The 16,279-nt window shown below is 38.5% G+C and overlaps 1 protein-coding gene across 2 annotated transcripts in view; it reads right to left on the bottom strand.

Annotated features, from left to right (window-relative positions):
• Positions 1–16,279, bottom strand: part of LOC123314895 (gamma-aminobutyric acid type B receptor subunit 1) — a 118,415-nt gene that overhangs the window by 100,903 nt on the left and 1,233 nt on the right. The gene's annotated exons all lie outside the window — the stretch shown is intronic.

The raw sequence follows: 16,279 nt of genomic DNA, 5'->3' as shown, positions 1-16,279 counted from the left end.
GATTTAATCGAATTTGTGAATACAGGATTAGATAAAAACAAAAGTGCCTGTGACAGTAACAGACGAAATTATTCTGAATGCGGTTTTTTTTATTTTTCGAATTATATCGACCCGGGTCATTTTTAATACTAATTGGAAGTCGTAAATTACGAATATGCAATTAGATTTTTCCTAGGATCAGTATTTCAGGAAATAAATTATTTTCAGTAGAGAATTTCGAAAAAATTGGTCAACTTTGAAGGGATGTAGCAGCCAGAACAGAGTCACTGGACATATGCAAATTTTTTTGGTGATAGACTGATTCTTCGCCAATAGAAAAATCCAACTTTCATTCACCTGCCGCTAGCAGTTCAGATTTTATGATTTTTTCCGCGAAAGTCCAAAATTTCCGATTTTCCATCGACCATAACTAGAAAACTAATCCTTTCATCAAAATTCTGTTTGCATATTCGTAATCTACGCCCTCGAAATAACGAAATCCTCAATTTTAGTGGAAATCGGAGAGATAAAAATTTTTTCAAATTTTCCATACATATGCATGGAAAAAATTGCGATTTTTCGAAAAATATTTTTGGTCTCCGATTAAAACCAAATTCATACTGTACACTAATTCTAGGGCGTAGAACACGAATATGCAAACAGATATTTTTTTAAAAATTTATTTTTCAAGTTATGGTCCGTGAAAAATTGGAAATTTTGAATCTTCGCGGAAAAAATCATAAAATCGTAACTGTTAGCGGTAGATAAATGAAAATTGGAAGTTTCTATTTGCAAAGGATCAATCTATCATAAAAAAAATCAGCATATGTCTAGTTCTCTTTTCTGGCTGCTACAGCTCCTCAAAACTGACCAATTTTTTCGAAATTTTCCACTAAAAGTGATCTATTTACTAAAATACTGATCCTACAAAAAATCTAATCGCATATTCGTAATCTACGGTCTCGAATTAATCAATAAAATGACCCGGATCGATATATTTCGTACTACTATATAGAGCTGCGGGGCACGCGCAGCACCCCCTCTGTCCTGAATGGGAGGACGAAATTACCCGATATTAAATTCCTAACAACAAATTCGAAACATTTCGAAATTCGATTATACCGAATAGAATCAACAACCCGGAGCTCCGAACTACCAAATCCAAACTATCCGACAGTCTATTACGCTCGATTCGACCGGTACAATCGACTTTTGGAATAACCAATTCAATTTCTTGAGAGCGTCTCTCCGAAGGCGACAAATTCGCCCAAGTTCTCGTGTAGTTTGACACAGCGGAATGTCTTTTCTCTCAAATTATCCCCCGGGGGCACATAACGCGCCCTTTGTGAAAAGTGTCTCAATTGAACTTGGCCCTTTTGGTCGCCCCGAGCACTTTCTTCCAGAGTACCCAGATATGAAGGTGAAAAATCGATGGTCGCCGATAATTAGTCGCGTAACGAAGGGCGTACAAAGGGAGGGTTCGCGATGGTTTTGCAGGAGACGGTCCAATTTCCTTTTGATTCGTTTTAAATGGGGGACCGGATGAGATAAGGCTTATCTTGCGAGTCGGGAAGTAGTATAAATGCCCGTTTCCTTGTTTTATATACTCGGAAATACCTCTGACAAAGTTAGTGGAAATTGGAAAACATCTGGATCTTCTTTGCTCGAGTTAAGGCTGAGAATTTTCCGTCCCATATACGCCAGGATGTTTTTCGCGAAGCGACCGGAAATACGCTGATGTTTTCTCTGCCAATTTTTCGGAGATGTAGATGATAAAACGAGTTGATATAAAATGTTTTTTCGTATATTCACTTTACCGCATCTTCTCGTTTTCTTTGCATCGATGGATAAATAAGCACTAATTTAATAGACACTACCTGAGGAGACAATACGAGGATATATTGAAAAATTCTTAGCCTACTATAGAACCAAACAAAATTTCAATGTCAAAATTTTTTATTACTCAACATATTCTTCTCTTAATTTGATACATTTATTACAGCGAACCTGCAACGTCTCTAGACCTTTCAAAAAAAATGTTTCTTCTTGCTCTGCAAACCAGACCTCCTCAGCTTTTATTACTTCCTCGTTGGAAGAAAATTTACGACCTTATAAACTTTTTTCAGTTGAGAAAAGAGATGATGGTCGGATGGAGCCAAATCTAGTGAATAAGGGGGGTTTTCTAGTAATTCAAAACCTAAATCACGCATTTTTTGCCTGGCAACATGAGATTTGTGTGCAGGGGCGTTGTCCTGCAAAATCAAAACATCTTTGGATAGCTTTTCGCGTCTTTTCTCTTTGATTTATTCCCGTAGAGTAGTCAGTAATGTCGAATGGTATTGTTATCCAAAAAATCAATCATGATTTCTCCATGGCAATCCCAAAAAACTGAAGCAAGAACTTTTCCAGCAGATTTTTGGACACGAAACTTCTTAGGTCTTGGAGAACCAGAGTGTCGCCATTCCATCGATTGTTGCTTTGTTTCTGGATGGTAGAAATGTACCCAAGTCTCATCCATAGTAACAATTCCGTTTAAGAAGTCTACATCGTTTTCAAATCGAGTACAGATCGAAGGCGATGCCTTTCCCTTGTAAGCTTTTGGTCAACATTCAAATATTTGGGGATCCATTTTGCAGCAACTTTTCTCATGTCCAAATTGACGTGAACTATATGATGAACGTGTTCGTATGAAATATTCAATGCTTCAGATATCCGTTTTAGCCCAATTCGACGGTCTGATAAAATCATGTCATGAACTGCATCGATGTTTTCTGGGACTGACACAGAAACTGGCCTTCCCGATCGGTCATCGTCTTCAATGGAAAATTTACCTCTTTTGAAGCTTGCAGTTCAATTTTTCACGGTCGCATACGAAGGACATTGATCACCAAGGGTATTAAGCATATCTTCGTAAATGTGCTTACCTCTTAACCCTTTTAAATACAAGTACTTGATGATTTTTTCGATTTTCCCAATTTCGGTGGACATCTTCTTTCTTTCAATGATTGCGTAACTCTGGTTTACTTTTTTGACCTCAAACTTCACACTGACACTTCTAATGAGTTATTGTTCGTTGCTATAGTGACGCAATATTTTTTTATGCATGGAACTGGTCTAGGCTAACTAGATATCAATACATCCTCGTAATGAACCAAATCTAAACACGATAATTTCTTCCGATAATCACCAAAAACCTGCCAGTCACTTCGCACACGAATAAAGAAACAGTCATGTCGATAATGACGATGAAACGTCCACTGCTCCAAGCCCCAAATTGACACAATTCCGTGTCAATAAAGCTCGGAACGCATCGGAAAAATTCAGTTTACACTATGTTAGTAGATTCATGGAATATAAATGCCCCATTTGTGTCGCCGTACGTAAATATCGCCAGAATCCCAACTTTCCCAATAGGGGGGGGATGGAAAACAAATATTTTATTTCCCGCATACGTAGTAGGATCGAGCGTCGCGGCGCTTTCCTGGCGTCCGTGGGTAGGTACTTACGGATCTCGGAACTTTCCGGCATCTAGGATTTTCTCGCAACTTTGGACGTCCGGATAAGGATCCGGAGAAAATTGACCTATTGTCCGAAGTTCGAGAGGGTTAATGCTCGCTTAAGAATTCTTTCTATTGGAAGGACTGAAGCGGGTTTTCCAACTTTGAGATTTACCGGATCGGATTGGAGAAGAAATTGGAACGCTATATCACAGTGAATCACGGTTGTGTTGAGAAATAGCGGTTACTTATTTTCGAAGAGATTGGAAGTTTTACTGGAGGGTGAATAGAGGCAAGATTTTAAGATCTCAGAGGCTATATTGACATTAATTTTTCTAAAGGAGGCCTTACACGATCGATTATTTCGACAATAGAGTACTTTATCAATATACAAGCCTGTTCAAACATCTCATTCATTCATTCATTGCTGTATCCCATTACCGAGAATAAATCTACAAAAAACTTTTTAATTTCTTAGGGCCACTTGCCATTGTGTGCCCTCCTGTGACTGAAGAGACCCAACCGTGACCTACAGATCCTTCCACACTCTGATGGGCATGGATACTCACCAACCAGAGCTGGTAGCCTCTGTATTCTTATCGAGTCTACATTATAGCTGTAGAGCAAAAACCTCCACTGTGATCTGTCTAACGCTAGTTGTTCCCAGTTATGATTGGGATTAACTGATTTTAGGGATTGATCCTTGAACCGCTTATACTGGCCTCCTGGTTTTCTGGCTCCCTCTGTGAATTCGCCATACAGAACTATTTTGGGGAGTCTTGTCTTGCAACCTCAGAATGTGGTCGCTCCATCTGAGTCGGGCCCTCGTTACTTGAGTCTCAATTGTTATACAACTCGCGCGTTGCAAGACTTCTGCATTCGAAACTTTGTGGAACCATCTGATGTGCATTATCTGTCTTAGATGACGTTGTTGCGCTTGTTCAAGCTGTTTAATATATCGCCTGTAGGGCGTCCAACTTTCGCTTCCGTAAAGAAGCGTTGGGAGGACCACTGCTTTGTAAACAGCTGTCTTGGTCTTCAGATTGAGGTCGTGATTTTGCAACACTCTGTTCTATAGCTTCCAGAATGCCCGTGATGCCGAATTGATACGGTTGTGTATTTCCATGTCCAGGTTAGCCTTGGTGTTTATGAAGCTTCCCACGTATTTGTACTGCTCGGCCTGTTCTAGAATTTCATACTCCAGGCTGAGGATTTTGATTTTGTCAATATTGAGTCTAAGGTCTATAGCTTCGTATATATGTTTATAGGTGTCCAGAATTATCTGTAGATCCTCTGGGCTGCTAGCGATAAGTGGGCAGTCGTCTGCATAATGATGTTCCGTGATAAACTTTGTACGGGTTTTGGTCTGAGGCGCTTCAGGTTAAACAGGTCTCCATCAAATTTGAATCTTATTCCAACACCTCTCACAGGCATACTCATTATCGAGACAGCTATGGCGAAAATAGTTCTAGGGAGAATAGTAAAAATGCGGCATTCGAAGAGTTGGCTCGCATTGATTCAACAGTTTCCAGGTTTGGATGGATCATTGAAATCTCCTCTTGTGATTCAGGTGTGTACTCACTTGAGGCGCATTAAGGTACGTAAGGTCAACGAGAAAATGAGATATGCACCTTGACAAAAACTGTCTATTGCCTCGCCTGCTTGCATGCTTCGGCTGTCAATTTGCAGGCTCGAATATGAAAGACAGTATTTGGTCCTTGGTACATAAATTGATATTTTGGGTGGATGATGAATGATCAGTAATGGGTTCAGTCAAGTTTCAGCATTTTTTAACCCTCACAGAATCGTTTAATATCATCCGAAAGCAGACTCGTTGTTTCGTAAAAAAATCACGCTGCCTTTCGCTGTACGTTCAGAATGCAAAGTGTCTAAGGGCTGGAATCATTGGAAAATCTGTGCATTTCGACACGTTTCCTTTCATTCCGTATTCCGAAAATGTCGTGCTATTTTTTCGGGCCACCCAAAGTATGAATATGAAATTCGCATATTTTATGGCGTCCACTCTGGGAAAGCGAGCTTTCCGAAGCCGTTTTAAGCGGAATTTTCACGGAAAACACTACGCCAGGCGGCCGTCGAACAACTTATCGATTCGCTTCCTACGGTTGAAGTTTCCGTTTCTTGGTTGGCCGTGTGATAACGGAAAAACTCTTCTTCTTCTTCTTCTTTCTCTTTTCTTAAGACTTAGTCTTGTTTCTTCCACTATTCAGCCTCCTGGGAAACAGATGTCCAGCTTTCGTGCCATCTCTTCGGAGGTCGGCCGGGGGGTCTCCGTGAATTTGGTCTTTCATCCTTTGCCCATTTTGCCCATCGATCTTCCGTCATCCTGTCGACGTGGTCTCTCCAATAACGTCGTCTCGATCTCGTGAATCGGACTACGTCCTGAATGTTCAGATCTTCCCTTATAGCGTCACTCCTTATTTGGTCTCTTAAGCTCACTCCTTTGATAGTTCTCAACGTTTTCATCTCAGCTACCCTCATCATGTTCTTTGTTTTTGCTGTATCCGCTCGAGTTTCCACTGCATATGTAAGTATTGGTCTTACGACTGTTTTGTATATGCGGACTTTACTATCGGTAGATATATATTTGTTCTTCCATATGAGGTCCCTGAGGTAGCCAGAGATTCTTGAGGCTTTATTTACTTGTGTTCGTACTTCTTGTTGTAAGTTTTTGGAACTTGTGATCTCGACTCCTAAGTATGTGCATTGCATACATTGGTGAATAGGTTTGTCGTTCACAGCTAATTTACATCTTGTAGGCTCTTTTGCTATGACCATTGATTCAGTTTTTTCCAAGGATATCTGCATATTAAGCTTTTCGGCTGTTGTTTGGAACCTATATAGCAGTCTCTGTAAGTCGTCCTCGTTATCCGCCATCAAGATTACGTCATCAGCTCCGCCTGCAGCGTCCTGGGGTGGATTGAGTAGCTTCAAGGGCACTGCAGCCGGTCTCAAGCCTGGGGAAAGGAGGAGAGTTGGTGGGCAAGGTTAGCAACCTACCCACTGTAAAAGAGATTCGATGCTCAAAGTACTACTAATAGAGCCGTTCGTTCGTGATGACGAACGGAAAAACAATCGGGCAAAAAGGCCTCCAAATGAAATTGATCGGGTAGCCAGGAGATGCGAACGTTGTGAGGAAGAAACACCTTGCACTGCTGAATTGGATCATTTTGTATCAGAGCGAGAATAAAGGACTTTTCTGGGAAAATAAATTTCTGGAAAAATAACAAATAAGTACATTTCTATTATTCCTGATAATCGTAACTCAATCACAGAAGTAATAACATCTATTTTCATTATATTATTGGCATCACGAGAAAGCAGTCGTTTTTCAAGACCCGATTCCTCGGGGTGAATTCAATCAACAACCCTCTTTTGTTAGATTCCTTCCATTTAATTCGTTATTCATCACGGTTGCCTGGAGATTTTTATCGATATTTCATTTACATGAGAAAGGAGGTCAAGTATAAGCTCGTGCTATCCGCAAGTTTGGAAGGCATGATCTTTTCTTAAATGCCCCCCTATAAGAGATCGTTGGGAAAATGTGATCCGTGACAAGGGTTGTTCATTTTCAGACTTGCATTTCCGCTAAATACTCAACGTTCTGGAGTGTTACTCGCCTCAAGGGAAAAGGCATTATCGAGCAGAGCTTGCTTTATCTGCCCCTTTCTTACTTTCCAATGATAAACCAGCGAAAACCAGGCATGAAAAATTCAAAGCTCTCTTTGCCGAACAACAGGCGCAGAAATGTGATATAAAGCAGCCTTTTCGGTTCAATTTTTCACTGAAAAACTCACTCTTATCTCCTTTCTAACCAAGAATATGCATCCACACTTTTTTCCTTTACCTATTATGGGAAAAAAGTGTTTCTCCAGCTGATGATCAAAACGTCAAACAAATTCATCGTTATTCCACATCCACTAATCAAAATACGAAATTCTATGCCGAATGCTGTTCCGAGCAATAAAAGGATCAACTAGAAATTCAATGACGTACACGTGACAAGGCTAAAACTGACTAGTATTTTGATATACGACCCGAAATTCACATTATAATAATGGAAAACATATTGAATGTTACACGGGGTAATCCATAAGGGCCTATTTGAATTCTGATTCGAAATATGGATTTCGTGTTCGCTGAAATATACACGTGCGGTGCGGTACATTTCACTCGTGCTATTTCCTGCATGAAATTGGAATGGTTTCGGGGTTATAGGTGATTATTGCTCCGAAGAGAAAAGAGTTATGAAACTATACTCCATTCACTTTTATTTTAGCCCTCGGTTGGCCATGGGAATTTGACACATTTCACTCTGTATAGTACGAAAATGTGGGGTTATGACGCTTGTCAAAACATTTTTGGGTTTTAAATCAACGCTATGTTGCCCGTTCTACGTAAAAGTTTCTGTTATTACGTATTTTATCACAATGTCGAATCTCTTCGGAAAATATGTGACGAATATAATTGAAGTTTATACAAACTGATTGAAGGCATACCACATCCAGTTATTTGCATGGAAAAAATAAGATATCAGTGTAATATCATAATATGCACTAGCTTGAGAGTTTATGTTCCTTATCTTATTTAGCTAAAGGTTGAATACGTTACATCAATTGTGGATTTCAAAAATATTAACCCGAAGATGAAATGCATATGATGCAGTGGTTGGGAATGGGTATCTCCCGAAGGAATTAACAGATAATTACAAGAATGTCAAATTCTTCAACAAAAATCATCTTGCATCAATATAAGTAAAAGGAATTGAGGGAAGTTTCAGGTTAAGATGAGCTTCACCTTTGAACAAAAATTTTATATGAATTAACAATTAACAGGGCAACTGGCGCGTATTTGTGGCTGTTCATCTTAATATATTCATATAATAATAATAATTAGGTATTTATTGGTACCTTAGGACGTTTACAATGTATAGGACAAGTCAAATGAATAATAGAACAATCAATTTTCGGGAACTTATTCTACGAGGACATTCATCGAAAATCCTGTAGTAAACTTTTCGAATTAATTCACTCAAACATGAAATTCTCAAATGCCACCACTTTTTTGGGTCTCCCAACAAAAGGAAATTCTTAGTCATCCTTTTCATTCACAATCTTTCTGATTGTGGAAATATTCAGCTGAAATATAAGTCGTTTAGATTCAGATGAAACTTTATATAAATTCTCTTACATTGAATATCTTCGCTACCGTCTGATGTATTGTGGATTTCAGAATATCAGGGTATAACTATTTGAATGAGCGATGATTCTAAATAGCACTTCCTGAAACCTTGTCTATCACTTTCGGCATTTTCGTTATAAAAATTGATATTAGTTGTGGCAACGGCGTTCTGACATTTACGACATTTCTTAGACCTTACTCCGTTCTAGTTATAGAAACTTGAGAAAATTATTTTATGGCCAATCGACTGCTAAAATAAATGTGAATGGAGTATAGATTTTGTTCTCTGTTCCAATTATGCGGAATTCTTTTCAGTCAGTCGGTTATCATTGAACTCATCCTTAAATCTACGACATTTTTCTACAAAGCTAAGGAGAAAGAAAGTCAGGGGAAGAAATACTCCACGAAGTGGTAGAAATACCAGCAATTGGAAGATGGGTTGGAATGAACTCAGAAAATAATTTTCAGAGACGTGGCGTAGAACTATTCTGACAATCAAGGTGCTTTCAAAGAACTGAGGTTTTGGGATATCGATAGAAAGATGATACGATTTTCATCAGAACCAACATGCACCTACAAAAAAAAATTTCAAAAAGAAGAAACGGAAAGAGAAAGACTCTGCCTCTGATCCCAAAAAATTCTTATGAGACTTTAATTGTGTGAGATCAAAGAAACATCTGGATCTTATCAACAGGCCTTGAAGCGATTCCAGAAACTGGAGTTCATGAAAACTGGAGAGTGATCTGTAGAGGATATTTTGGAAGAACAGCTCTGATGGTGACTTATACTGTGACTTTAGAGTCACAGTGTAGGATGGCCCCTTAAAATAGTCCATCAAAAGTTTCTTATCTGCAGAATAAAATAGCAGGCGATCTTTTCATGAGGGCTCTCACTGAGCACTCTCCTCTTCGAAGTGTCCCATTTCAAAGTCAATTTTTCCCAAATAGCCGGGCGCATAAAAATGCGTCACTCTTTCCTGATAGAAGGTTGAAAAACCAATAACAGATAGCAAACAAATTCCCAGGGCGTCGTCTCGAAAAATTCCCCGATAAAAATCTCAGAGAAGCCGATCCAATTATCATAAGTGGATTCTGTGTCGATGGCATTTTCTCAATTTCTGCTCGGGGCCGAATTTAATTCCGACAAAACTTGAGGCCGCACTGTCGCTAATAAAGAAAACTGTGATCGAATCTCTTCAAAAATTGTGACCGACCGGGGGCGCGGGTAGTTGTAAGGGATGAAAATCGCTCGGGAAATCGGATTTTCGTTTCCTCTCTGCTCATTTCACCGAAATTGAATTATGCCGATGTAATTTGAATCAGAATTGAGTTGAGACTCGGTGGTTGTATCACCGCGCTACGGAGAAAATGCGGATTCGAATGGCTGACAAAAAATGTCATCTCCCGCGGTAGGTATGTGCCATCCAATTTTACGCGTAAAAATACCAATTCTTGGCAATTTTTTTAGGGCGCGTTTCATCTTGGAGAATGGGAGATTTCTCTGATTCTGGGTTGAATGGTTGGTAATCGATGATTCCGCAATTTATCGGAAAAAAATTTGAAAATTACAGGCAGACAGTTCAACAATGAATACATCGGCAAAATCTCAATTAAATTTGTATAATTCATTCTTTTTCAACCCATTGGCAGATTTCGACGTATTTTTTTTATTGTAACTTGTTTTTTCAGGAATATAACTGTACAGGGTGAGTCTTGGACGCATACAAATATTTCAACAGTAGATTCTTGAGGCAGGGGCGTAGCTACCGCGGTATAAGCGGTATCAGTGATACGGGGCCCCTAGGCTTTAGGGGCCCCCAAATGTTTGTAAGCAAAAAATTCCTAAAAATGTTATCCAAAACCTCTTACAGGTTTTACAATAGCATTTTTGAGAATAACTGCTAAGACAACCATTCATTTCAAAATCCCGTTCATTACACCGAATGGATCATTCAGATAGATACGAATACTTAAAATCTGAAATTCAGAAAATTCGTGCCATCAAAGAACTTTTAGAATTAGTCCTGATAAAATTCAATAGCCTTGCATCCAGTTTTCCTGACGATATTACTGCATGCCTTTTATTTTAGACCCTTCCGGTTACAACTGCAATCGCTGAAAGGAGTTTCTCAAAATTGAAACTCATAAAAAATTATCTGAGGACTTCTATGGGACAGGAACGGCTGTCAGACATGTCGTTATTGTCAATAGAGGGGGAACAACTTAAAAAACTGAAATCGTCATCAACTATGGCTGAATTGATGAATAGATTTGCTGAAATAAATGCTAGAAAAGCGTATCTTCAATTTTTGGTATTTTTTTTTATTTTTTGTTTGTTTATCATTTTATGTTGTTTGTATATTATTTTATATTGTTTGTATGTTATTTGTTTGTGTATTATTTCGCTCCCAGCACCAAATATGAGATAGAACTTTTAATTATAAGTACATATAATCATTTCGATACTAATCGAACATTTTTTGCTCCTTTTATTTTTACTTCACCCTTCCTCAGGGCCCCTCAACACATTTTTATACAGGGCCCCTCTAAGGCAAGCTACGCCACTGTCTTGAGGTCAAAAGAAACACTTTTTTCCCTTTGCCATTTTTCCCGAATCGGCTCGGTTTAGAAGATACAGGCTATTGAAAAAACATACCATCCAGTTTTCTCATTATGCCATTACGTACCATAAAAATACCAAAAATTCTAAGAACGCAACTCTTGGAAACTATTCTTCATATTATTTTCTCGTATAATGCGGAAATTTTGGTACTCTGACCGAATGCAACTCTATTTAGAAAATCCACAGATTAAGCTAGTTATTCTGACGGTAATTTTGTTCTTCCAGGGGTAGTACAGCTTATTATGAAAACTTAAAATGCTATATTTTTTTATCAGAGCCGAATCGGAAGAAATGGTATGGAAAAAGTGTTCATTTTGATCTCAAGAATCTACTGTTAAAATATTTGTACGAGTCAAACACTCACTCTGTATATTTTCAGCTTTTTTGTCCACCTTAGTGGTCTTAACCAATAATTTCGAATTATGAGAAAATTTCCTGCAATCTCAATCAATATTGGAAAGCAAGCAAGAAAAAAACTCTATGTGGAAAATGTGAACATTAGAACTACTGGATCGAAAAACTACACAGGGCAATAAGAAGACAATAACCTAAAACTGTGCCCTCTTTTGGCCTCTTTTCATCTAAAACTCCCCTGCACCATTACCATCATCGAAATAAGACCTCCCTCAGCCATGAATCTTTCGGCCCCCCCGGTATTCGGCGTTTCCACCCCCCAAATGGCGTCCGTTTTTCCCCCAGAAATTTTATTTTCCATTCGAAGTCAAGTGTCAGACGCGTGAGTTTTATTTGTAGCGCTCCGAAGCCAGATGCTGAGATATTAATGACCTTTAAAAAAAAGGATACCGAATCGCATTAATATAGTATTATGGCGCGCCCCGCTTTCTGCTCGAACAGTCGCTATTTAAATGGCGAAAATTATGATTAGGGAGGAAGGGAAAACTGCACGTTCTATTTATCATTGTGGTATCTCTTTCGAACGAGTCTCCGTTGAATTTGAAATAATTAATATGGGTTTTTTTTTTGGAGGTAGGACAGTTTGGCGGTTGCAAAATGGCGAAGGTTTGGGTCGATAGCACAAAGGGTGGAGGTATGGCGGTTTCTCGTTTACAAAATGGCGAAGGATTCGGGATATACTATAGAGAATGTTTTGGCCTGAGGAATGGCATCAGAAAAGGGCAAGCATCCTTGGTATTTCTTTCTATGTCCTCTTCATCTGGCGATAGATGATAGGTGATGAGAAAGTTAGGAATCATAGAGATTGGGCCTCTCTGACCAAGGATATCCCAGCACCCAATCATCCAACATTAAGAAAACATTCATTAATGATTCTTCTCATTCACAAGAGTGCGTCTCAAAATAGTCATTTTCACAAAAAGCAAAGTAAAGGATGCAGTGCTCAACAACTAAGAATTAAAACAAACCTAGGTGTAAACTTGATCCAAAATTATACTCCAGTCACTTTTATTTTAGCAGTCGGTTGGCCATGGAAATTTGACACATTTCACTCTGCATAGTACGAAAATGTGGGGTTATGACGCTTGTCAAAACATATTTGGGTTTTAAATCAACGCTATGTTGCCCGTTCTACGTGAACGTTTCTGTTATTACGTATTTTATCACAATGTCGAATCTCTTCGGAAAATATGAGACGAACATGATTGAAGTTTATACAAACTGATTGAAGGCATACCAAGTCCAGTTATTTGCATGGAAAATACAAGAGATCTGTATAATATCATAATATGCAATAGCTTGAGGAGGGTTAATGTTCGTTATCTTCTTTGGCTAAAGTTTGAATACGTTACATCAGTTGCAGATTTCAAAATATTAACCCGAAGATGAAATGCATATGATGCAGTGGTTGGGAATGTGTATCTCCCGAAGGAATTGACAGATAATTACAAGAATGTTGAATTCTTCAATAAAAATCATCTAGCATCAATATAAGTAAAAGGAATTAAAGGAAGTTTCAAGTCAAGATGAACTTCACCTTTGAACAAAAATTTCACATGAATAAACAATTAGCAGGACAACTGGCGTGTATTTGTGGCTGTTCATCTTAATGCATTGATATAATAATAACAATTAGGTATTTATTGGTACCTTAAGACATTTACAATGTATAGGTCAAGTCGAATGAAAAATAGAAAAATCAATTTTCGGGAACTTATTCTACGATGACATTCATCGAAAATCCTGTAGTAAACTTTTCGAATTAATTCACTCAAACATAAAATTCTCAAACGCCACCACTTTTATGGATCTCCCAATAGAAAGAAATTCTTTGTCATTCTCTTAATTCACAATCTCTCTGATTGTGGAAATATTCAACAGAAATATAAGTCGTTTAGATTCAGATGAAGCATTATATAAATGCTCTTACCTTGAATATGTTCGCTACCGTCTGACGTATTGTGGATTTTAGAATAGCGGGGTATAACTATTTGAACGAGCGGGCCTGAATTCTAAATAGCACCTGAAACCCTGTCTCTTTTTTTCAATTTTCGGCATTTTCGTAATAAAAATTGATATCAGTTTTGGCAACGCCGTTATGACATTAACGACATTTCATGAGTGCCAACCTTAATCCGTTCTAGTTACAAAAACTCGAGAAAATTATTTCATGGCCAACCGACTGCTAAAATAAATGTGAATGCAGTATAGCAATATTTGTTTCAATTTTCCATACTTAGTTCATAAAGTTTTGGAGTCGACCAAACTCAACGACTTCTGTTTCATATCGATAATACATCAAGTGCAAACTTTCTTTCGGGAAACTTGGTATGAATAATAAGGCACCCCCGACATGTGAACCTAGATAAAAGCAAACTTCACTTCCTACCCTCAAACTTTTCCCACATGCAGTTCATCACAGTGCCCCCCAACTATGCCACTAAATTATATATGTGGCCATTCTGCTGAAAGTCGCTGGCGGGCAAACAAATGATTTCTTATGCGCAAAACGCACCCCTGGGAGGAACGCTAAGAGTCCTACGCTCTCCCGGGTACCAAATCCAGGAATGATAATGGCGGGAAACAAACGAAGCTCAACAGACCGCTTTATACCGACCGACGCACGAATGGGGAACATTAAATTTTTAAGGGACCATTATTGCAGCTACTGGATGTTGTTACGGTTTAATGGCGCGCGAAATGATTATTGGTCGCTATTTTTCCATATAGCCAATTCCCTCGGAATTGAATTCCTAGGAAGAAATAACGACTGCGTTCGAAAAGTGAAAATTCTCGCTCCTGGTTTTATATTTTCGAGTTTTTTTCTGATTGGGAAGTGGAAATTTGAATGTTTTGTTGAACCCACATAATGATAGATGTCGCATATTAAGTATTTCTGGATAATTATAATTATCCTTAGCTTGGAAAAGATTCTATCCCTTAACCCAGTTTTCTGGCACAAATCTCGTCGTGTTTTCACTGTGGAACGATACAAATCCCTCCGTTCACAGTCAAAAATCGACCAAGGCTACCGGGTCTCCACCTCCACACAAAAGACTAAAATTATTACCGATTCGCGTTTGTTTTCAGAGCTTGTTATTGCATTCCGCAAGTTCGGAAACTTTTTCAATTTGTCGTGGGAGATGTAGGTGGCGATAGGACGCATTGGCATTCTTATGTTGCTCGTATATTATCCGGATTATGAGTTCGTTCTTGGGAAAAACAGAATAATAAATCGGGGAGAGTCTCTGACCTGGCAGTGCCGGCACCTACGGTGGTAAGCAGATTGTCTATGGTGGTAAGAAGCTTCTATTCGACCTCCTGTTATGACTCTACGCTAGATGATATCCATACAGCTTCTGTCTCTGTTTGTGGCCATGAAGTTAAATAGACCAGTGAATAATGGCTCATTAAGCACGAGTGATTTATGAATGAAGGTTATAGTAGTAACTTTCAACATTTTAAGAACATTGCAAGTCTTCGAGTGACATTTTTTTCTGGTTCTAACTTTGGAAAACCAGCGGATATGGTATACAGGGATGGTATTTGTTTTTCCATAGGTGGCACAGCTAATTATGAACACTCAAAATGGCTATATATTTTCGTCAGGGCCGAATCGGAAAGAATGCTATGGGAAAAAAGTGTTTCTTTTGACCCAGAGAATCTACTGTTGCTTAGGCCAGGCAAATATCTGTACAGAGTGCATCCCAATCGGATCGATTTTGCAGTGTTAATCCGGAAAGCGAAATCCGGTGATTTATTATGATTCCGGACTCGCACTTCTCCAGAGCCCGGAGCGTCTGCATGATGGGTTACGCCCCGGAGAATTTTAACGGATCATCGGGCAAAGAATTTTTTCTAGAATCGGATAGAAACTCGGATAATATCGGCCCTTTTTTGCGGCCGGGAAGGACGTTCTTGTGGGGTTTGAATACAAATATTTCCTTTTCTGTGACTGCGCGACAAATGCGGGATGATTTATGGTGCCCGATAAGGAATCGGTGATGTGAAAGTAGTAATTCAAGTGAGTGTGGCAAGGGGTTAGTTTTTCTCATCGAAGTTCCATGGAGGGAAAATCCTGTTCAAGGAAAAATTTTATGTGGTGACTATAATGTCCTGCTGATGCAAGAATTTGACTTCAATATAATATATGTTTTAACACTTCCTCTAATCTAGTGAAGCACATTGTTCTGTTACCATTTCTTCACATATGCCTTCGTGTCGAATACTCAAGTTATTGTAGTTTTAATAAAATAGGAGTAATCTTTATTCTCATGTCCTCATTGTTTGAAGTTTTCGATGAAACATATCCTTTGACTGTGCCTGTGAAGAATTCTTGAAAGTTTACGTGATATATACAGAGTGAGAAGAAAATAACAGACAAAATTCATATCTTCCGTATTTCTCATTAGTAAAAAAATTTAAAGAGTTTGGCCTCTTATTACTGGGTAAGATTTGGTTATCAATGTGGCTTTTTATCAGCTTTTTCATTATAAGGATGAAATATTTAAATTAAATGAATTTGATTTTTACATTTTTCATGTTTTTTGTGGTCAATGATAAATACT

This window comes from Coccinella septempunctata, chromosome 6 (genome assembly GCF_907165205.1).
Source record: "Coccinella septempunctata chromosome 6, icCocSept1.1, whole genome shotgun sequence".
Taxonomy (NCBI): Eukaryota; Metazoa; Arthropoda; class Insecta; order Coleoptera; family Coccinellidae; genus Coccinella; species Coccinella septempunctata.
The sequence above is the reverse complement of the archived record's forward strand: the minus strand, read 5'-3'. Positions and strand labels throughout refer to the sequence as shown.